This window comes from Chiloscyllium plagiosum, unplaced genomic scaffold, assembly GCF_037043375.1.
Source record: "Chiloscyllium plagiosum isolate Xiang-an unplaced genomic scaffold, Cpla_swu_hap1 HiC_scaffold_19, whole genome shotgun sequence".
NCBI lineage: Eukaryota > Metazoa > Chordata > Chondrichthyes > Orectolobiformes > Hemiscylliidae > Chiloscyllium > Chiloscyllium plagiosum.
Window position 1 is genome coordinate 68060818 of NW_028270157.1, and position 22236 is coordinate 68083053.

At 44.5% G+C, this 22236-nt stretch overlaps 1 protein-coding gene across 3 annotated transcripts in view; it reads right to left on the minus strand.

Annotated features, from left to right (window-relative positions):
• LOC122559472 (xylosyl- and glucuronyltransferase LARGE1) overlaps positions 1-22236 on the minus strand; it is a 513835-nt gene that overhangs the window by 483154 nt on the left and 8445 nt on the right. The window contains exon 1 of one of the 3 annotated variants that reach the window (XM_087997515.1): positions 15935-16162. The exons of 1 other annotated variant lie outside the window; for it this stretch is intronic. The gene's annotated coding sequence lies outside the window, so the exon portion shown is untranslated. Of the gene's footprint in view, positions 1-15934; positions 16163-22236 lie in introns of those variants that run through there. One more of the 3 variants, XM_087997511.1, reaches the window with a different exon arrangement.

The window sequence follows — 22236 nt, forward strand, 5'->3', positions numbered from 1 at the left end:
GAAACATCAAGCAATTTGCCACACCACAAGAACACAATCTATATGCTAAACAATTCTCCCGCAGTCACATTTTAATATCGCCTCCTCTTACAGGGAAATGTTATTCATCGTACAGCCTGAACGTTCATATTCCAAACACCTCAAAAACAAAACAAAATCAACGCAATGAGGCAGTGACCGCGCTAATCAAGATCAGAGGACAATTGTCAAAAACTATCCCGTTCCTACTTTAGTGAGACAACATAATCTATAAAGCAGGAAGAGGTGTATCATAATATCCAAAATAAGTGATTTCATCTGACAAAATCCTAGCCCCAAAAACCATCCCAATTAGCTGGGAATTACACAGAGACCAATCTCAAAACCTCACTTCCGCATTTAAACCCTTTGTATTTCAAATTTGTAGAGCCAGTTAAGGAGGAAGATGATTATTTCCAACTCCCCGCTTCCGCCCGCCACCCATCGAAAAGTCGTTATCCTCTTCCTCTGCAAGTGGTGGAGACTGGGTCATTGAACATATTCAAGGTCGCGGAGGATTGTACCTCTTGTCAGGCAGAGATCAAAATGTCTCGGGGGAGACAGAAAAGTATAGTTAAGGCCACCACCAGATCACCCACATTCTTATCAAGTGCTGCTGTACCCAGTAGCTAAATGAGCAACTCCTGCTTTGACACATGTCCATATAATTCGGGGAGTCAACTGATGTATTATCCAGCCTTTCTCAAACTCCGCAATAATTTAATGTCATAATCCTTATGGTTAAAAACCATAAGACTAGGCTCGGATTTCTTGGGACTACAAAGGTAACAAAGCCCCTATTCAACATGATTCTGTCTCAAACTGCAAGATAATTAAAAGATCCTTCCCACCCCAGTTAGATTCTCTTCCAACCTCTACCATTGAGCAGAAGATATAAAACATTGCTTACACATATACGAGCAGATTCAAGAACAGTTTCTTCCCCGTTGCTATTCAGACTTTTGAGTGGCCCTCTTTAATGTTAATGCTGAGCTCTCCCTGCACCTTCCTGTTAGCTGTAATTCTATAGCTGACGCTCTGTTCTGTTACCCTGATGCAGTTGTACAGTACGAACTGCTGTAAAGCATGTTAGACAACAATTTTCACTGTATCTCAGTACACATGACAATAAATCAAAATCAAACCAAACACTGCTTTTTCTTTTGAAGAATACCTCAGTCAAAAATCAAAAGGTTTCAGGAGTATATAGGAAAAAGTGTAGTTAAGACCACTGTCAGATTACCCACAATCTTACCAAGCGGTGCTGTACCCAGCAGTTAAACGAGCTCCTTGTGTAAATACTTAGGTTAAAACACCAGTTTCAACTCTATGGTTTAGGCTAATGGAACTCAGGTTGTGTGTTTTAAGGTACCCGTGTCCACCAGCCTGAGTTTGAGCATTCAAGTATGACCTTCAAAGCATGCTGAGAATCATCACCTAGCCACCCCAGTGTTGCAGGTAAAGGCATTGTTCTCCTTATGGTGCAATAGGTCAACCAGTCAGAAAACCAGGGGAAAGTGAGGACTGCAGATGCTGGAGCTTAGAGTCAAGAGTGTGATGCTGGAAAAGCACAGCCGGTCAGGCAGCATCCGAGGAGCAGGAGAATCGACGTTTCAGGCATAGGCATTCCTGATGAAGGGCTTATGCCCGAAACACTGATTCTCCCGCTCCTCGGATGCTGCCTGACCTGCTGTGCTTTTCCAGCACTGCACTCTCTACTCAGAAAACCAGCCAATGATAGCAAAAAGATTCTCACTCACACAGAATGCTGGAGATCAGAACAACAGAACCTCAGCCAGCTTGCAACACCAAAAACCTCAACATTCACTGTTCAACTCAATGCTATCAATTACCTCCACTGCAAGGACTACAATATTCACCTATTGGCTCTTTGCAAACAATTCAGAAACTAACCCATACATTTTGCTTTCAAATCCTGTCTTTTTGTGGGCGGCACGGTGGCACAGTGGTTAGCACTGCTGCCTCACAGCGCCAGAGACCCGGGTTCAATTCCCGCCTCAGGCGACTGACTGTGTGGAGTTTACACATTCTCCCCGTGTCTGTGTGGGTTTCCTCCAGGTGCTCCGGTTTCCTCCCACAGTCCAAAGATGTGCAGGTCAGGTGAATTGGCCATGCTCAATTGCCCGTAGTGTTAGGTAAGGGGTAAATGTAGGGGTATGGGTGGGTTGTGCTTTGGCAGGTCGGTGTGGACTTGTTGGGCTGAAGGGCCTGTTTCCACACTAAGTAATCTAAAAAAAAAATAAATCTTATCTTTTCAGACTCGCCTCTCATTCCTGATTGGTATGTACATGTCATGTTAATAATTCTTCTCGTGTTTCATAATCAACTCATTGTGCATTAATTCAAGAAAGTCTGGCTAAATTGGCTCCTTTCAAAACCAAGTTTATTCAGGCCTTGGAGAAAAAAAAAGTTTCCACAAGGGAAGGAATTAAGAAAAATTCAAACCTTGCTGCAACTAAGTTTTGGGGGCTGGCGGCCGGGGGGCGGGGGGGGGGGGGGGGAAGAGTAATTAAGGAAAGAGAACTAGTTCTATCCCTTAATTGAAGGCTTATCGGTTCAGGAACTGCAACAAATCAAACAGCCTCACCTGGCCTCAGGTTATCAGTTACAGTTATAATTACAGTTGTAGCAATAATTCGACTGGACAGTTATAAAGGTGGTCACTGAACTATCTTGATCCATCTAAGAATGAAAACCTCTCAAACAATTGCTTTCCCCCACTGTCCCAAATCAGTTTGTCTCACTCTCCTACACTAACCAGTGAAAATACAATAGCCTTGGAATCCAAGTGTCTCATCTCGGATTCAAGGCAATATTGTTTTTCTCTGCTCTCTGGGAATGGTTTACCTCTCAGTTCCCATGTCACATCATTTATTCTGTACTCTCCTAGATTTCTGTTGAAAGCCGCCTTTTGACCAGTTGGCTCTCCTTGTACAGAATCATAGTCATGTACAGCACAGAAACATACCCTTTGGTCCAACTCGTCCATGCTGACCAGATGTCTCAATCTGAATTAGGCCCATTTCCCCAGCATTTGGCCCATACTCTTCTCAACCCTTCCTATTCATTTAGCCATCCAGTGTTTTAAGTGTTGTAATTGTACCCACCTCTACCACTTCCTCCGGCTGCTCATTTCATATACCCCCCCCCCCCCCCATTCTCTACGTGAAAACACTGTTCCTTAGATCCTTCTCACCTTCAACCTATGCCCTCTAGTTCTGGACTCCTCCACCATGGGTAAAAGACCTTGTCTATTTACCCTATCCATGCCCCCCATGATTTTATAAACCTCTATAAAGGTCACCCCTCAGCCTCTGACGCTCCAGGGAAAACAGCCCCAGCCTATTCAGCCTCTCTCTACAGCTCGAACCCTCCAACCCTGGCAACATCCACGTAAACCTCTTTCTGATTCCTGTCAAGTTTCACAATCTTTCATACACCATCTTTGGAGATAATAAAACATTCGGGCAAAAGGGGCCAAAGCCACAATGTCCGATCTTTCAATCCAGTGGGCATTACAAACAGCACAAAAATAAAATCTCACGTCAGCCGTGGAAGTAAGGACGTCTAAGGTCAGTCATTGTTCTAAGTTAGCTCCCTGTTAATTTGCCAGAAAATCCAATGTCAGAATTCGCAGGATTTACTCATTTCTATTTGAGGGATTGAGACTGGGGGCACCTTTTTAAAGTGAGAGGAGAGAGATTTGAAAAAAAAACATGGGGGCAAATTGTTTCTTGAGAAACACGGAGGGTGGTTTGCGTGTGGAATGAACTTCCTGAGAAAGTGATGGATGTGGATCCAGTTACAATGTTGAAGAGACATTTGCGTAAGCACATGAATAGGAAAGATTTGAAGGGATGTGGGTGAGGAACAGGCAGGTGGGACTGGTTTAGTTTGGGATCATGGTCAGCATGGACTAGTTGGACCAAAGGGTCTATTTTCGTGCTGTACGACTATGAATCCTGAGGAATTTCAGACTGTGCTACTCTATTTACAATCCCACAGTGCAGCTCACACAATTTCTTTTGGACTCGGGTGACCGTTTGGCTGAAGTGATTTGGCTAGTTCCAGTGAACAACGAGGAATTTTTTTTTATTATTGAGCGGAGTTCATTTTTAATGAGGAGAAATGTGACTAGAAACAATGTACTGGTCTGTGTGCACGAGGTTTACATTGTCAGACAGATATAGGGCTTCTAAAGCAACCTTCATAATCACTGGGCGACCTGAAACATTGCAATCCGTAATCTTTGACTGTGGTGACATCGGAAAAGTGATCACTGTTTCCCACATGGCAAGCGACTTGCACACGCGAATGTGCAGATAATCACAAGATCAGCGGTAGGTAATAGCCATCGTTCGAAAAGCCAGTACAAACACGGTGGGCTGAACGATCTCGGTTGGTACCATAACACGATTGATCAACTGTTGGGTGGGGCAACATAGGGCATGTTCCTGACAAGATTTCTGAAATTAGCTCCCTACTCCCAGCTTTGTCATGGCAAGCAGTTAGCAGGAAGAAAATATTAGAAAAATGGATGTCATGTTGAAGTTGTACAGGACATTGGCGAGGCCTCTCCTGACGTTGTGCGCGCAGTTCTGGTCACCCTATTATAGGAAGGATATTATTAAGCTGGTGAGGGTTCAAATGAGATTTATCAAGATGTTGTTGGGACTGGAAGGTTTGAGTTATAAGGAAAGGCTGGGACATTTTCACTGGTGCGTAGTAGGCTGACCTTATAGCAGTTAATACAATCATGCGAGTTATAGAAAAGGTGGATGGCAGGTGTCTTTTTCTCAAGGTGGGGAATTTCAAGACTAGGGGGTATATTTTCAAAAGTGAGAGAAGGATTTAAAGAGGGACAAATTTTTTTTATTTTAAAAACAAACATTGTGTGGAACGAACTTCCACAGGAAGCAGTGGATGCAGGTACAGTTACAATGTTTAAAAGACATTTGAATAAGTTCATGAAGGGGAAATATTTGGAAGGATATGGGCCAAGCGCAGGCAGATGGGACTAGTTTAGTTTGGGATTATGGTCAGCATTGACTGGTTGGACCAAAGAGCTCTGTGGTGAGCGACTCCATCTAACCAACCGAGATCAATTGATTTTAGTTCAGCAAGCATACAGGTGGTGTACAATACCGGGAGAGGAGTAGCAGAGTTCGTATCAACCTCAAACAAACTGAATGGTAGTACAGGCTTAAAAAAGGCTGAAAGACCTGCTCCCATTCTACTCTGCCTGGCTACGCAAGATCTATTGGCTATCATCACTCCAATCGGAGAGGTGCAAACCAAACAGAGAAGGGGTTCAAGCTTGCTAAAGGAAAAGGACAGTCTTCATTCTCCACCCCTCCTGACATCCCCTCACTCCCCATCTCTCCCCCTCTTTCCCCTCCCCCCCACACACACAAATTAAAAGGCCTGCACCTTTCAGAGGACAATTCCACCTCCACCCCCCCCCCCCCCCCCCGCATTGAAGAGGGATATTACAATTAAGAAATAAAAACTTAATGCGGTGTAGTTTTGTTTTCCTTAATTGCAATGTATTCTGTAATGATGCACCTTTGTAAATGTAAATGAAGACCTGCTTCTCTGAGCATTAAACTGATCATGAAAGCTCGGGGGCAATCATTGCACTTGAGTGACTCGACAATAAAACATGAGTGCGGCTACACTGAGCACCAGACACGATTGTAAAGAATGCATTCAGATTTCAACAGGGTGCCATTAATAATGTTAAACCATAAATGTGATAGCGCATTGATGCGCTTGATGTCAATAAACCAGGTGCAACTTCAGTTTATCCACATTTGTATTTTCTTCTGCAGGTTGTCATTTCGGGGTATTAATGGCTGCTATTGTTGGACCGGAGCATCTTCATGAGGCTAATTACATATTTAAATCAATATTGGTGCACTCTTCAACAGCAGTCAATGGCAGTGTCTGCACAGAAAGACACTTCTAGCAAGCAAGGCTCTGCTCACCGGTTCACATCTAAGAACTAGTAACTAAGTTTTATTGTCACATGTATTCAAGTACAGGAGTACAATGAAAAGTGTACAGTCGCCATTCCCAGCACCATCTTAGGTACAGAGTAGGAAAATAAAGTAATAAGAGTACATTACAGTTCTTCACAGTATAAAGTAGCAAATAAAAAGTAGTAAAGTTCAAAATTACAGTTCTTTCCTTAGTCAGGGACCTGCAGTCACTCCACGCTGGGCTTTCCTCACACGGGCCCCACAGGCCTCACCAGGATACAATCTGCTCCCCATGCTGGAAGATCGCACACAGACCACCATCCGTCAAAGTGCTGGAAATATTCCACCTGACAATCCATGGGGACAGAAGTCACAATTGCCAGTGCTCATTCCAATCAAAAAGAAAAAAAGTTAACCCTTCTCTCTCTCACACACCTGTTGAGTATTCAGACCGGTTTTGAATTCCAGATTTCTATCATCTGCAGGATTGTAGTCCTCTTAGTAATGGCTTTCCCCAACGCTGGTTAATGAGGACCTCGCACAACCAAATTCAAGTTAAGCCAAGGATAGACACTTAAATCAGCAAAACATAAAATTCCATGAGGTATGAACTAAGCGTCTTACTCAGGTGATTCTATTTGCAATAACTTGCTGACAAGGAAACAAAGAGGAAGAGAGTATTTACAAACAGGATGTGTGTGTGTTGTTGAATGTTTTACTCCGTCTCATGTCCCTCCACTTTAGACTCTTTAAAAGAACCCAGCAGGAGAAAACTGATGTATTAGTCTGACTTCAGATATATTTCAAAATGGAGCTCCTAGAGACGCCTGACTGGATTTACAAATAAATCTTTCCCTCTGGGAAGTAGATTGCAGCCACTGGTTTAAAGAAAATCACAGGCTTCAGTCTTGCTGTAGGCCTATGCCCCTGTTTCACATGATAGGCACTCTCCTCTCCCCCTTCTCTTTTCCTGCATTTAATTCATTGGGATGGTTACTCACTCCCAGTGGAGGATCTTTAACCACAGGTGGCGTCATTTGGAGTTAAGGTGTTGGCAGCCATTACCTTCATACTGTTCTCTCCATGAGTGTAGCTCCCAATGTGGATAGTGATACCATGGAATCTGCTCATCTCTTTCCACCCCCCCCACCAACTCCGAATCAGTAAACTATATATGGAAAGTACAATGTTCCCATAAAAAGCATCGACTCAAGCAGCATTAGAGTGGTGCCAGTGAAGTAGGAACGCAGAGGACCAAAATAAGCCACTGTAGGCCCGGAGTTTGATCTTAAAGAAATGCCCATGCACGAATCTCTCCTTTATAAATCTCAGCCGCATTCTGTCAATTATCCCTCCCACCCTGTTGTAAACCTTACTGACCCCAGACACCCCTTCCCCCTCCTCCATCTTGGTATACTACCAATTTCACATCCGAACAAAGACAGTTTTTCCAAACATCCGTGTCTAACTAACCTTTATGATCCCTTCCTGGTTTTCACAGCCTCCTCGGTGCTCACATTCCTGACGCACTGTTGACCCGGGTGCCTCTAAATCAACCCCGTCACTGGCCACACGTTAAGGCCAAACAGCTGTTCATCTTTTCAGATCTCCACATCAAAACGGTGAAAATCCACCCAATAAACACAAAAGCCCTCAAAAAAAAAGCGTGCTTTAAACACTCAACAACCTGGTGTTCTGGGGCTTTATTGATTTCACTCCTCGCAACAGTAAACCCACAGCTGGGAAAAAAAAAATCACTGAACCAGACACTGGGTGTCAACTACAAATCAGTGGCATTCTCACGTCCAACTCAGACTGCTGTTGGTTCGAGACCACTCAGGCCTAAGGATTCCTGGACAGTGCTGCACTTTTGACTTGCCAATTGGAAAGCTGGCTTCCCTTTCTGGTCGCTGTCAAAGGCAGGAGGCAAGAAGCCACACCCCAGTACCCCCAGCACTACTATCCCTCAACCAGGTGGAGCAGATTATCTTGGAAACAAACAAACAAACAAATCAAGGCAGCAGAAGGGGCTAAGTGAATGCAAATCCTTTCTTCCTGCCAATGGTTTATAAAAATGCTAAATTCAAATGTCATGCCTCCAAGTGTGCACGGACTGTGCTCAATGTTATGGATTTTAACCTAACAGCATCCACACTGGGGCAGGAGGAGATAAGGAGAGGCAAGGCCCTGGGAGGGATTTGCAAATGAGGATCCCAGTAGGCTGTAAGATCAGTGAGCGGTGGAGGGGGGGGTAATGCATACATGGCACAGCGAACTGCATTCTGAATGGCTCAAAAAGGGGAGACTTGCCAGCAAGGTCTTAGAATGAATTGAGGCAGAAACAAGGGTTTTGGCAGCCATGGGGCAGTGTAATGGAGAAAGTGAGGACTGCAGATGCGGGAGATCAGAGCTGAAAAATGTGTTGCTGGAAAAAGCGCAGCAGGTCAGGCAGCATCCAAGGAGCAGGAGAATCGACATTTCGGGCATAAGCCCTTCTTCAGGAAAGAGGAAGGGCTTATGCCCGAAATGGCGATTCTCCTGCTCCTTGGAAGCTGCCTGACCTGCTGCGCTTTTTCCAGCAACACATTTTTCAGCAGTGTAATGGAGGTTGAGGTGTACAGTTGGTGCAATGGCATTGCTGCGCATTTGGAAAATCACCTCAGCGTCCAGTGTGACACCAAAGTTGGATCCGGTCTGACTGGAGTTACCAGAGAAAGGCAAGGAGCTCATAGCCAAGAAACCTCTTGTTGCAGAGTCTGAAGACTATCTACAAACGTCCCAAAAATATTTATTTGGAAATATTGTTACCCACCCAGTATCCTTTTAGATTAGATTAGATTTCCTGCAGTATGGAAACAGGCCCTTCAGCCCAACATGTCCATACCAACCCTCCAAAGAGTAGCCCACCCATACCTATTCCCCTACCCTATATTTACCCTGACTAATGCACCCAGTACAGTGGGCAATTTAGCATGGCCAATTCACCTGACCTGCACAGCTTTGGATTGTAGGAGGAAACCTGAGCACCTGGAGGAAACCCACACAGACACGGGGAGAATCGAACCCAGATCGCTGGCACTGTCAGGCAGCAGTGCTAACCACTGAGCCACCGTGTCAAAGTGTCTGATAATTTCTCAACTCGGTTGAATGGAGTGACGTTAGCATAAAAGCTAACAGCATGCTTCTAGATGGTATCACCAAGGGGCAGTTTCTTGATGAGAAGCAGGATGCTCAAGTGTTGACCGTCAGGAGCTAGCAGAGGGAAATAGCTGCAGAAACCATCATAAGCAACTGTCCGGGAGTGGCTACAACAGGAACCAAAATGACAATAGTTTTACTCTGGTGAACAACATGAAGATGTGTTGGTGGAAGATGGAGTGGTCAACTGTGCCAAAGGTAGCAAGCAACCAGGAAAGGATGAGCTTACCGCTGTCACAGTTGTGTAGGGTCAGTGTATTCAAACACAATATTTCGGGCCAAATCTGAATGGGTTTGGAAAGTGACAACTAATTCAGGAACCTTAAAGAAAGAAAATAAGGTAATTAGTGAGCATCTTGCGAGGAAGTGGACATTTTTTTTTGAGGAGATGGTTTATGACAGGCAACACAAAGGGGAGGGAGACTATACAGGAAGAGTGAATCATGCCTTCCCACTGAAATGCTGTGAAATTCCCTGAGCAGACAGATCATTGCAAAAATAATTGGAAAAGCAATTTTATTTTTGCTCAGATTTCAATCATTTTGAATAAACAAAATTAATTTTGCCTTAACCCAACAGAAACTATTAGCAGACATCAGGGAACTGTTCAGATGTAGTCATTACCCTGTTACATTCAGTTAGAATAATGGGAGCACACTAACAGAGGGCCACGAGCAAATATCTTGTGTACATTTGAGAAGTTTTAATGCCTTATTGATCTGTATCTCCAAGCACTTTAAATTGAATCTTTATTAATCTCGATTAGTGAATAACGACAAGGCACAATTTACTCCATTTATTTAATTAGCGCAACATTTTGCATCTTCATTATCGACTACCTTTTTTGACACTGTTCCGGCTGGGGAGGAAGAAATACAAAATGTGTGTTGACTTCAAAAGTGTATCTATCAGCAAGAGCGAAGTACTTCCAGGTTACAAATGTCAACCCTAACTACAGCCTATTTGCTTGCTTATCGTCCACATCCCTCCATATCTACCCCATCTGTTGAACTATTTCTTAAATGATGAAATTGTACTCACCTCCACTACCATCACCAGCAGTCCATTCCAGACACTCACCACCCTCTTGTATCTCTCCCCTCTTTCCTTAAACTGATGAGCTGAAGTCTTAGACTCCCCTACCATGGGGAAAAGTTGTTGGCTCTCTATCTTATCTATGCTTCTCATGATTTTATCAACTTTTATAGAGGTCACCCCTCAGTCCCCTGCAGTCCCAGCTTATCCAACCTCCCCTTAAAAATCAAATCTTCCAGTCAAGGTAGCATTGTTTAATCAAACTTTTTTCTGCACTCTTTCTGATTTAGTAATATCCTTTCTATAGTAGGGCAACCAGAACTGCACATAGTACTCCAAATGTGGTCTCACCAATATAGTGTACATCAAGAGCATTTCCGAACTGACAGCCAGACTACTGCGACCACTAGGACTCATAACAGCACACAAACCAACAGCCACACTCAGACAACAACTCACCAGAACGAAGGACCCGATACCCAGCATGAGCAAAACCAATGTAGTGTACAAAATCCCATGCAAGGACTGCACAAAACACTACATAGGACAAACAGGAAGACAGCTAACGATCCGTATCCATGAACACCAACTAGCCACGAAATGACACGACCAGCTATCCTTAGTAGCCACATACGCAGATGACAAGCAACATGAATTCGACTGGGACAACACTACTATTATAGGGCAAGCCAAACAGAGAACAGCCAGGGAATTCCTAGAGGCATGGCACTCATCTACAGATTCAATCAATAAGCACATCGACCTGGAACCAATATACCGGCCACTGCAGCGGACAGCTGGAACTGACAACCGGAAGCGCAGATTCAAACCACTATAAATGCCGGAGGAAACATCACCGAAGCGCTTCACAGGAGGCTCCCAAGCACTGAGGATGTCACCTAGACAGGGGACGAAACATCTGCAACACAAATTCCCAGCTCGGTGAACAGAATCACAGCAACGAGCACCCGAGCTACAAATCTTCTCACAAACTTTGAACATAGTGTACAGCTGCAACAAGATGTCCCAACTCCTAGGTAGAGGCTATCCTCCTAACTGCCAAATACTTCAGCACGTACTTCGGATTTTGAAGAAGAGAGTCAATATTCTCCCCTACTCTGCTCCAAACACTTGATCTGATGACAGTCACTGGCAGTATTTCAGTTTGCCCCAAACTGCAGTTTATCCTGTGGAAAAGCATCAAATCTCAGATCATCCAAAACAAAAAAGTCCCCTTCAACATGGACCATGTCTCACTTCTACCCCTTCACCTGTATGTGCTGAGTGACGCTGCAAATCCCTCTTCCCTCCCCATCTCCTCTGACCCCACCACTCTCCAATTGCTATACCCTCCATTTGTGGCTGCTGATGTTCACATGCTCTTAAGTTTCCCCAACAATGTGTTCACTTTAGTGCGAGTGCTTTCTGATGTAAGGGCTTGGAATTTATTCCCACCTCCAGATTCGTTGAGGCAAAAGGTGCAGCACATATTGTAGAGATGGGTATGCAGTGATGGTGGGGAGGTGCTGGCAATAACAGCCTTTACCAATCAGAAATGCATCTTTCATTTTTAAAATTCATTCACAGGATGTGGGCATCTCTGGCTAGACCAGCATTTATTGCCCATCACTAATTGCCCAGAGGGCAGTTAAGAGTCAACCCCATTGCTGCGGGTCTGGAGTCACATGTAGGCCAGACCAGGTAAGGAAGGCAGTTTCCTTCCCTAAAAGGCTTTGGGTGGGTTTTTCCAACAATTAACAATGGATTCAAGAAACTCAAATTCCAGAGTTTTCTTTTTAATTGAATTCACATTCATGCCATTGCAGAATTGAAACCAGAGTCCCCAGAACATTACTTGGGTCACTGGGTGAACAGTCGATCACCAATACCATACGGCCCCCCCAAACATGATGATCTTCATTGAGCAAGATTAAGTTTGGACAAATACAGGGGAGGACAGTGGGAGCAATCCGAATGATCAGCCGCATTGATAAAACACTCCTTTTAACATAACCACTCGACAGTCACTTCTGAGAAAACAGTATCAAAAACTCTTGTGTCTCCATGGAGACCATTCAGAATAGTCCCTTCTCCCGACTGCCCATTATATGCATGATTGATAAAATGACAGTGCTCACTAAGCACAGTGAAGTGAACTGAAGCGGGCCTCAGTTTCCAAATAACAACACGCAAAGCAGGAGAATTTTTGAAAGTCAACTTTTAGCACATTGGCAAGGCAAAGGCTTACAGCGCAACGAGGGGCCACAGTAACTGGGAGAAGGAAGTTGCTCAAAGTTGTGGACTGATTATGTGACTGAATTCTCATCTGCCCCAGATGCACCCAATGTTAATGATAAGAGACGAGGAGCGGAGGAGGAGTGAAGTGACTTAGTTATCCCTGTGTATAAATGACTAAAAGACAGTAGGTGGATGTTGGGAGGTCTTGCGATGTGGTGAGTGGGAACCCTGCCTCAGGGCCAGGAGCACTGGGTTCTAGTCCTATGCCAACTCTTGACTAGCGACAGCGCACTTGTAGATGTAGCCAAACATTTGATCATCAGCTTGCAAGTCCTTTCACTGTTGCCTGGTGGCAGCACGGTGGCTCAGTGGTTAGCACTGCTGCCTGACAGCACCAGAGAACCAGATTCCATCCTCAGACTCAACGTCTCTGTGCGGAATTTACACACGTCCACCCAGTGTCTGCGTGGGTTTCTTCCAGGTGCTCTGGTTTCATCCCACAGTTCAAAGCTGTGCAGGTTAGGGTGGATTGGCTGGGGGAAATTGCCCATCATGTCCAGAGATGTGCAGAGGTTGGTGGGTGGGTTGATCTTGGTAAGTGTAGGTTTACAGGGATGGGGTGGAATGCTGTTCAGAGGGTCGGAGCAAACTCGATGGGCTGAAAAGCGTCTCTCAGCACCGTGGAGATTCTACAAGAACGGGAGAATCTCCTGGTCAACCACTTGGCAAAAAGCAAATGACAATATTTTTTCACACAAACACATACCCATCCAATCGAATCCCATGGTCCAACCCTTGGAAACAATGACTGGAGAAGTTTTGTTTTGGACCAATATAGTTACTTTAAACAACTAGTCCAGAGATGTTATGGCATACCCAGGGGGCAGGTGGGACTCGAACCTGGTCCCTTCAGCCTCGGGGTAAGAGCCTTCAACCTACCTCCTGGCTGATGGATTGCTTGCCTTTTAGCTCAAGGGGAAACAGAAACAAAGTAGAAACTGAAAAGGTAAATGATACTTGTTGCTGTGTGGATTCTTGGTCAGATCCTGTCGGGACTACTGCATCGCTTCTGAGTATTGTACCTCGGCGACAGTTTCCAATGGTTGAGGTGCAAACTCAGCAAAACCAGCATGGCTGACAGCAGTAACATGACAAGGCCAGGATTCACAAAGCCGGACTCCAACACTTCATAGTTAGAAGATTCCGGGGGGGAGGGGGGAAAGAAGAAAAAAAAAGGAGAGGAAAAAAAATAAAATAAATAAATCGCTAATAGCAGTGCTCAAAACAAATCAGCTTCTGCCCCATTCCATCCCCAAATCTCTTAATCCCTGTGCTCTTTTAAATTTACATCTCTATCGAAGATTCAGATCATCTAACCTAATTTGTTCTTGAAGAGATGGTGTAGCGGCAATGTCACCCAATGGTAGTCCAGGGGCCTAGGCTAATGTCTACAGTTAGGGGTTCAAATCCGATCTCAGGAGCTGTGGGTCTAAGCAGGTTGATTGAAAAGATCTTTAAAAACAAATCTGAGCATCTTGTGGTACAGCAGTAATGTCCCCAGCTCTGAGCCAAGAGGCCCAGGTTCAAGACACAGCTGCCCTAAAGGTGTGTAAAAATATTTCAGAGCAAGTTGATTAGAAAAACATCTATAAAGCTAATCTCAGTGTTGGTGACCATAACTACAAGCAATTTAGGTTTAAAAACCCATCTGGTTCATTCATGTCCTTTAGGGAAGAAACCCTGTCATCTTTACCTGGTCTGGTGTGACTCCAAGAATCACAGCAACATGGCCGACTCTCAACTGCTGTCTGAAATGGCCCTAACAAGTCGCACAGTTCAAAGGCAATTAGGGATAAACGACAAATGCTGGTTTCATCAAGTGTCCACATCTTGGGAAAAAGTGTCTCAGGCCAAGTGTTATTGGATTATTTCCCCTGTGAAAAAAAAAGGGCCTTCCGATGCTTACTTTTGTTCAAGCAAAAAATGTAAGCTGCTTTATTTTACGAATGCTATTTTGAGGTCATATAGTATGGTGGTGAGGCCTCTTCTGGGGTACTGTGTCCAGTTCCGGTCTCCGTGGTATAGGAAGGATATTATTAAACTGGAGAGGGTTCAGAAGGGATTTACCAGGACGTTGCCAGGAATGGAGGGTTTGAGTTATAAGGAGAAGTTGAGACTTTTCTCACTGGAGCTTTGGGGATTGAGGCATGACCTTTTAGAGGTTTATAAGATCACGAGGGGTGTAGACAAGGTGAATGGCAGGTGTTTTTTCCCCTCGGGTGGTGAATTTCACAACTAGGAGGCATATTTTTTTTTTTAAAAAGGTGAGAAAAGACAGATTTAAGACAGACGAGAGGCAGTTTTTTTTTTAAAATCATCATCATGTGTGGCATGAACTTCTACAGGAACTGGTAGATGCAGGTACAGTTACAACGTTTAAAAGACATTCAGATAAGTACGTAAATAAGAAATATTTGGAAGGATATGGGCCAAGCGCAGGCAACATGATCGGACCAGTCCATGCCAACCGAAGGGTATGTTCCTATACTGTATGACTCCATGACTCTATAACTGGTTCATTTGTCTCGATGCATTTGGAGTACATACTCAAAGTGTACAGATCCTGTTTGAGTTGCTGTATCAATCCATTAAGTAATTTAGACTGTACAGCCGAGGAGGAGACAGAGCAATGGGGGCATTTAGAAATGTTGTTGCAGTTGAATTTGGGAAACAAAGGAATCAGAAGCCAAGGTAAGTCAGCGAGAACGAGGCTTCTGGGTGTTTGAATTGTACAGGCGTCGGTATTAAACCTGCAGCAACGTACTGCAAAGACCCATCGCACTCATTTGCACAAGATAGTCCAGGGACTTGGGGGAAAGAAAAACCTGACTATTGAGGGTCTCCCTGCCATCCAGAGGGAACACAAGAGGTCTTGGAGTTAGAGGCAGCTGCACTGCAAGTCATCTGCTGAGTGCAGGTCAGTATTGGTGCCATTTGCCATGAAGGCTACAGGGCACAGTATGCAAATCTCATTCCCCCCCCCCCCCAGTGGAATTTCAAAGACCTTTCAGTCAAGATTAGACTAGTCAGATGACACACGCTTAGAGAACACAAAGCAAGAAGGGATCCCGGAAGTCCATATCCCAACTACCATTATCAATACCAGATCTGAACGCCTGAGAACTCCTCAACTCAACGTGCTTCAAAACTAGGAGAATATCTGTCAGTTATTCTTTCATCATAGCCCCGGGGAAGCTTTCCCCTGAGTGTTTCTAGATCCTGCTTTCAAGAGAAGCAGGAATCGCCGCAGTTTGAGCAATTGATCTATTTTTGTTCATCTCTTCACTCTTTACACACCCGTCTACTTGCGCATTCAGCTTCACAGACTCTGTATTGCCTGGATTAAATAGTTAGGGAAAATGCATTTATTAAAATCCACCTACTTTCTCAAAGTGCTGCTCCGCCAAGTGATTCATAACGTGCTGCGTTCAAATTTAAATTCACCTTCCAGTACAAAATCTACTGTGTTTCACCTTAAGGATTCCATATGCTGTGCCTTCAATGCGTCAGCAAGTTTCATTTAGCAAAGCAAATGGAAATTAGGTCAAAATCCAAACAAGCCCACCAGGAGCTGAAGTTGCGTGCGTGCTATTATTAATTTGTACATAGCGTGCTTTCCTCTTGCTGTTAACTGTCTGACACATTTAAAAAGACACACACATGACTGCCCTAGTGAGGTTAAAGTTCCCAGGACTAATCGCCACCCCCAATGCCTTGACCTTTGTGCCAGTTCTAGTTGGACGTATTCCCAAAAGATTGTCACATGACCTGTCACCATGCACACCAGCTTGACCATCGGTTCATTATCGCCACGCACCATTGGAAAACACACTAAGACAGTTCGAAGAATTTGGACTGTGAAACAACCTTTTTCTAAAAAAAATATGTATAAATCCAGAAATGCTTTGTGGCTGAGCACGACAGAGCGACATCTGCTGGATGCTGTATGCATTGAGAACACAAACAGCATGCATGCACCTCTGGCTTTCTATTGATGAGCAGTTTATAGAATCCAGACAGTGCGGAAATAGGCCATTCGGCCGTCTGAGTCCACACCGACCCTCCGAACAGCTTCCCACTCAGACCCAACCCTCTACCTTTTCGCTGTAACCCTGCATTTCCCGTGGCTAATGCACCTCCTTGTCAAAAGGTGGTTTGCAGCAGAATTATTCAGCACAGCCAAACCTCAGTCCCCTTTCATTCTGTTATTCTGAGGAAAGAGAATTCCTCCAATTCAGTAATGCCTCTGTGTTAATGTTCCTAGGTAAGATACCAAAAGCAGCAAATTACATTAATCACTGTTAGCCACGCAGGAATGTGCCGTAAATGTGCTAACAGGGAGGTAGAGAGTGAGGATTTTCAGATTTTGCTTTAATCTTTCCTTCTGGAATTTCAACAATTCATTGCCTCTTTGCTGCGTGCTGCCCTTTTAACCTCAAAACTTTCAACCTTTTAAGTAGGAACTGCAGAGCAGAGACAAAGGTTTGGGGGAACTGATCTGTGAGAGCTTCGTACAACCCGAAGGGGCCCAGCTTGAGCCAAGGTGGAAGTCAGCAGCAAAGCAGCTGGGGAGGCCTAGGTAGGATTTGGTCCAGCACAGGGGGTGGGGGGGAAATGATGGCAAGAGATTGAGCCCTCACAGGGAAAGCGACTGCAGGCCCATGGCTTAAGAAAGGACATAATGTTTAACTTCTAACTTCATTTCTTCACTTTGCTACTTTGTACTTAAAAAGAACTGTCACGATGAACTTATTTCTTTATTTTCATACCTAGGTGCCTTTGTATGGTGCCAGGAATGATGGCATTGCCACGTGTACTGGAGTACAGTGAAAAGTGTATAATAAATCCTAAATCTACATCTTAAACTACAGAGGTCTTTCTTCAGCATGTCAGTGCCTCAGGCTTGCCATACTCCAGTTGAAGTAACAGTATGGAAAGCCAGCAACAAGTGCAGATAGATCTCAAGGGAGCACCATGAGAAATAATAAACAAACAACTTTGGCTAAACAACTCTGGCTTAGTGGTTAGTGCTGTTGCCGCACAGTGCCAGGAATCCAGGTTAGATTCCAGCCTCAGGCAACTGTCTGCGTGGAGTTGGCACATTCTCCCCATGTCTGCATGGATTTGGTGCTCCAGTTTCCTCCCACAATCCAAAGATGCGTAGGTTAGGGTGGATTGGCCAGGCCAAATTGCCCATAGTGTTCAGGGATGTGTAGGTTAGGTCAGGGGTAAATGTAGAATAATGGGATAGGGTAATGGATCTGGGTGGGTTACTCTTCGGAGGGTCAGTTTGGACTTATTGGGCTGAAGGGCCTGTTTCCACACTATCAGTGAGTGCTGTCGAGGTGGGAATTCTGAGTACATTCAAGGCTGAGCCAGACAGAGTTTTGTTTTTATCAGTAAAGGGAAATCAAGGATCATGGGGGAGAAAGACAGGAAAGTGGAGCTGAAGGTTATCAGAATCTCCCTGAACAGCAGAGCAGATTTAATGGGCTGAACGGCCTACTTACAGAGGGTGCCCAATAATTCAACTTTAAGAGGAAATAAAAGTTGACTCACTTCTCGGAAGCTGAAAAATCGGTGGCACAGTTTCAGCAGGAATTATAAAGGCCACCTAAACTAAGGAGAAATATTGTTCACATGAACAAAAATTGCTGAGAGCAACTCAGCAGATCTGGCAGCATCTGTGGAGAGAGAAAGCAGGGTTAACGTTTCCAGTCCAGTGACACCGGTTCGGAATTCCAGTTCTGAATTTGTTTTTTTCTCCCCCCTCAAGAATTACCCATCTCTCTCTCTCTCTCCTCTTTCCCTCCCCCCCCTTAATAAAATGAACTCATCCAACTCCTGCTCACACCTTTTGTATTTTATCTAGCACTCGCTGCTCATGCCTGACCTCAAATGAAGTTAGACACCCACCAGAATATCAAATAATGGAGTCCTCCTAGCCTTTTCTGTTCCAGTTTAACAGTGCCATCAATAGGATAGGGAGGCACTGCACTGGGTAGGGTGTCATTGTGAGGCATGCATCATGATGATGGGAAGTTAGGGTCTCTACTCTGGTCCCAATTGTTGGCACAACAGATCTGGAGGGCACAGACGTTGTGGGAGAGACTAGAAAAACAGGGCATTATTTCATAGTAAGGAGACACCCATTTAAGACAGAGATGGAGGAGGTGTCCTCTGAGGGGCAGCATTCTTTACTTAATGAGGGGGTCATTAAGGCTGGAGCATTAACAATATTCAAGATTGAGACAGACTGTTTTTTAATGTCTAATCAGGAGTTATGTGGGGAAAGAAGGAGCAGGGAAAGTGCAGCTGAGAATCAGACCAACAGTGAACTCCTCGACTAGCAGGGCACTCGATGGGCTGAATGGCTTACTTCTGCTCCTGTGTTATGATCTTAGTGCCAGCTCTCCTAACCATCCACAGTTCTTCCATCAATAAAATACTGTAAAAGGTCAGAAGTAGTGGTGTTCGTTGATGATTGCATAACGTGCCACACGTTCGAGAGTTCTCAGATACTGAAGCAATCATAAGACCAGAGAAGAAGAAATTGGGCTATTTGGCCCATCAAGTCTGCTCCACCATTTGATCATGGCTGATAAATTTCTCAACCCCATTTTCCACTTTCTCTCTGTAACCCTTGATCCTCTTAACAATCAAGACCCTATCTCAGTCTTAAACATATTCAATGACCAAGCCTCCACAGCCTTCTAGGAAATGAATTGCACAGATTCACCACTCTCAGGCTAAAGAAGTTGCTCCTTATCTCCCTTCTAAAAAAAAGGTCTTCCTCTACTCTAAGGTGGTGCCCTCAAGTCCTGGTTTCTCCCGCCAATGGAAACATCTTCCCAACATCCGCTCTGTCCGGGCCATTCAACATTCTGAAAGTTTCAATCAGATCCCCCCCCCCCCTCATCCTTTTAAACTTCATTGAGTATAAACCCAGAGTCCTCAAACATTCCTCACTCCACTCCACAGCCCAATACACCCTTCCTGAGATATGGAGCCCAAAATTGTTCACAATACTCTAAATGTGACCTGACCAGAAAATTATAAAGGTTTAGAAGTACATCCCTGCTTTTATATTCTAGTCCTCTAGAAATGAATGACAACATATTTGCCTTCCTAGTTACCAACTCAACCTGCAAATTTACCTTAAGAAAATCCTGGGCTAAGACTTCCAAGCCTCTTTGGACTTTAGACTTCTGAATTTTCTCCCCATTTAGAAGACAGCCCATGCCTCTATCCTTCCCACCAAATGTATCCTCAATGTTGATAGTGAGACTATCAACTAGCATGACCTCACACTTCCCCACATTGTATTTCATCTGCCACTTCTTTGCCTGGTCTCCTAACCTGTCTAAATCTTTCTGCACAGAAAATGTATTGCTGGAAAAGTGCAGCAGGTCAGGCAGCATCCAAGGAGCAGGAGAATCGACATTTCGGGCATGAGCCCTTCTTCAGGAATCAAGGATCTGATCTCCAGTCCTCACTTTCTCCTAAATCTTTCTGCAGCCTCCCTACCTATTCAATATTACCTACCTCTCCACCTATTTTTGTTATCATCTGCAAACTTAGCCAGAATGCCCTCAGTTCCTTCATCCAGATCATTAATGTATAAAAGTGAAAAGTTGTGGTCCCAATACTGACCCTTGTGGAATACCATGAGCTGAAACTTTATTGCTGGAACAGCACAGCAGGTCAGGCAGCATCCAGGGAACAGGAGATTCGACGTTTCGGGCACAGGCCCTTCTTCAGGAAGAAGGGCCTGTGCCCGAAACGTCGAATCTCCTGTTCCCTAGATGCTGCCTGACCTGCTGTGCTGTTCCAGCAATAAAGTTTCAACTTTGATCTCCAGCATCTGCAGACCTCACTTTCTCCTCGGAATACCATGAGCCACTGGCTTCCATCATGAGAAGGACCCTTTTATCCCCACTCTCTGCTTTCTGCCAGACACCTTGCCTCCAACACCACAGGCCCTTATCTTACCTAGCAGCCTCCTGTGTGGCACCTTGTCAAAGGCCTTCTGCAAATCCAGATAAATGACATCCACTGGTTCTCCTTGATCTGACCTGCTTATTACAAATCAACATCCACATGCAGCAAGACAGTCAGTATACAAGTGCAATATTCACACCAGTGCTAAGTCTGGCTGATAAGACCCTAACACCTATTCTGACACTCAATGGGACTCCCATTCCTGAAACTCTCACTATCAACATTGAGGATACAATTGGCGTGGACTTGCCATATACAAACTGTGGCTAAAGACCAGATCAGAGACTAATTTTGCAGTGAGTAACTCATCTCCTGACTCTCCAAAGTCTGCCCACAAGGCACAAGTCAGGAGTGTGATGGAATACTCCCCACTTGCCTGGATGGGGGCAGCTCCAACAAAACTCAAGAAACTTGACAATCCAGGACTAAACAATTGGGCTAACTTCATTTGTGAATTAAGGTACCAAGTATAGGGGAATGGAGGGCTCGAGTTATATAAAAAAAAGGCTGCGTCTTTTTCCACTGGAGCTTAGGTGGTTGAGGGCAACCTAATAGAGGTTTATAAAATCATGAGGGGCATGAGGTAAACAGCAGAGAGTTCTAAACTATGAGGCATATTTTTGAGGTGAGAGGAGAAAGATTTAAAAAGGACATGAGAGGCAACTTTTTTGAAAAACAGAATGGTTTGTATGTGGAAGTGGTGGATGCAAGTAGAGTTACAACATTCAGAAGAAGTTTATGAATAGGAAAGACTGGGAGGGATATGGGCCAAGCGCAGGCAAGTGGGACTACTTCAGTTTGGGATTATGGTCGGTGTGAACTAGCTGGACCAAAAAGGTCTGGTTCCATGCTGTACAACTCTACACGTGAGCTATTTGATTGCAGGGCATCACAACTGAGGCAGGTCTTTGGAACAAGAGTAGGTCATTACATGCCTCAACATTCAATTAAGTATAGCCAACGTGCAGCTCAAGTCCCCATCTCCAGCTACCTTTTATAAACATCTTACTGGCCTGCATCACAGGCTCTTAAACAACTAGCTGCATCGAGATTGGATCCAATAATTGTAATCTGCTAAACATTCTGAACAAGTCCTGATAGATTGAAGGGAGACTGAACGCAGGAAATGTAGGCCAGTTAACTGAACATCCATCGCTGGGAAAATGCAGAAATCCATTAAGAAACAGCAGATGAGATTCACAATATAATAAACAGCTGACTGGACATTGCCAATAATCTGTGTGGGGAGATAAGACAAGGAAGAGATGGAGATTAAATTCAGACTTGTCCTAACTTTATCTAACAGCCAGCCACATCTAGGGTGGGCTATTATGAGACAGAACTCCTCCAGAATCTTAAGCAATTTTAGTCACCATGTTACCATTCCCACAGATTGAAACAGGATCGGCCAATTACTTGAAGGTAGAATGCCAGGTAGACAGGATAGCGAAGGTGGTGTTTGGTATGCTTGCCTTTATTGGTCAATACTTTGAGTATAGCAATTGGGAGGTCATATTGTAGCTGTACAGGACATTGGTGAGGCGACTTTTGGAATACTGTGTTCATTTCTGGTCTCCCTGTTATAGGAGGGATGTTGTGAAACTTGAAAGGGCTCAGAAAAGAGTTACAAGGATGTTACCAGGGTTGGAAGATTTGAGCTACAGGGAGAGGCTGAATAGACTAG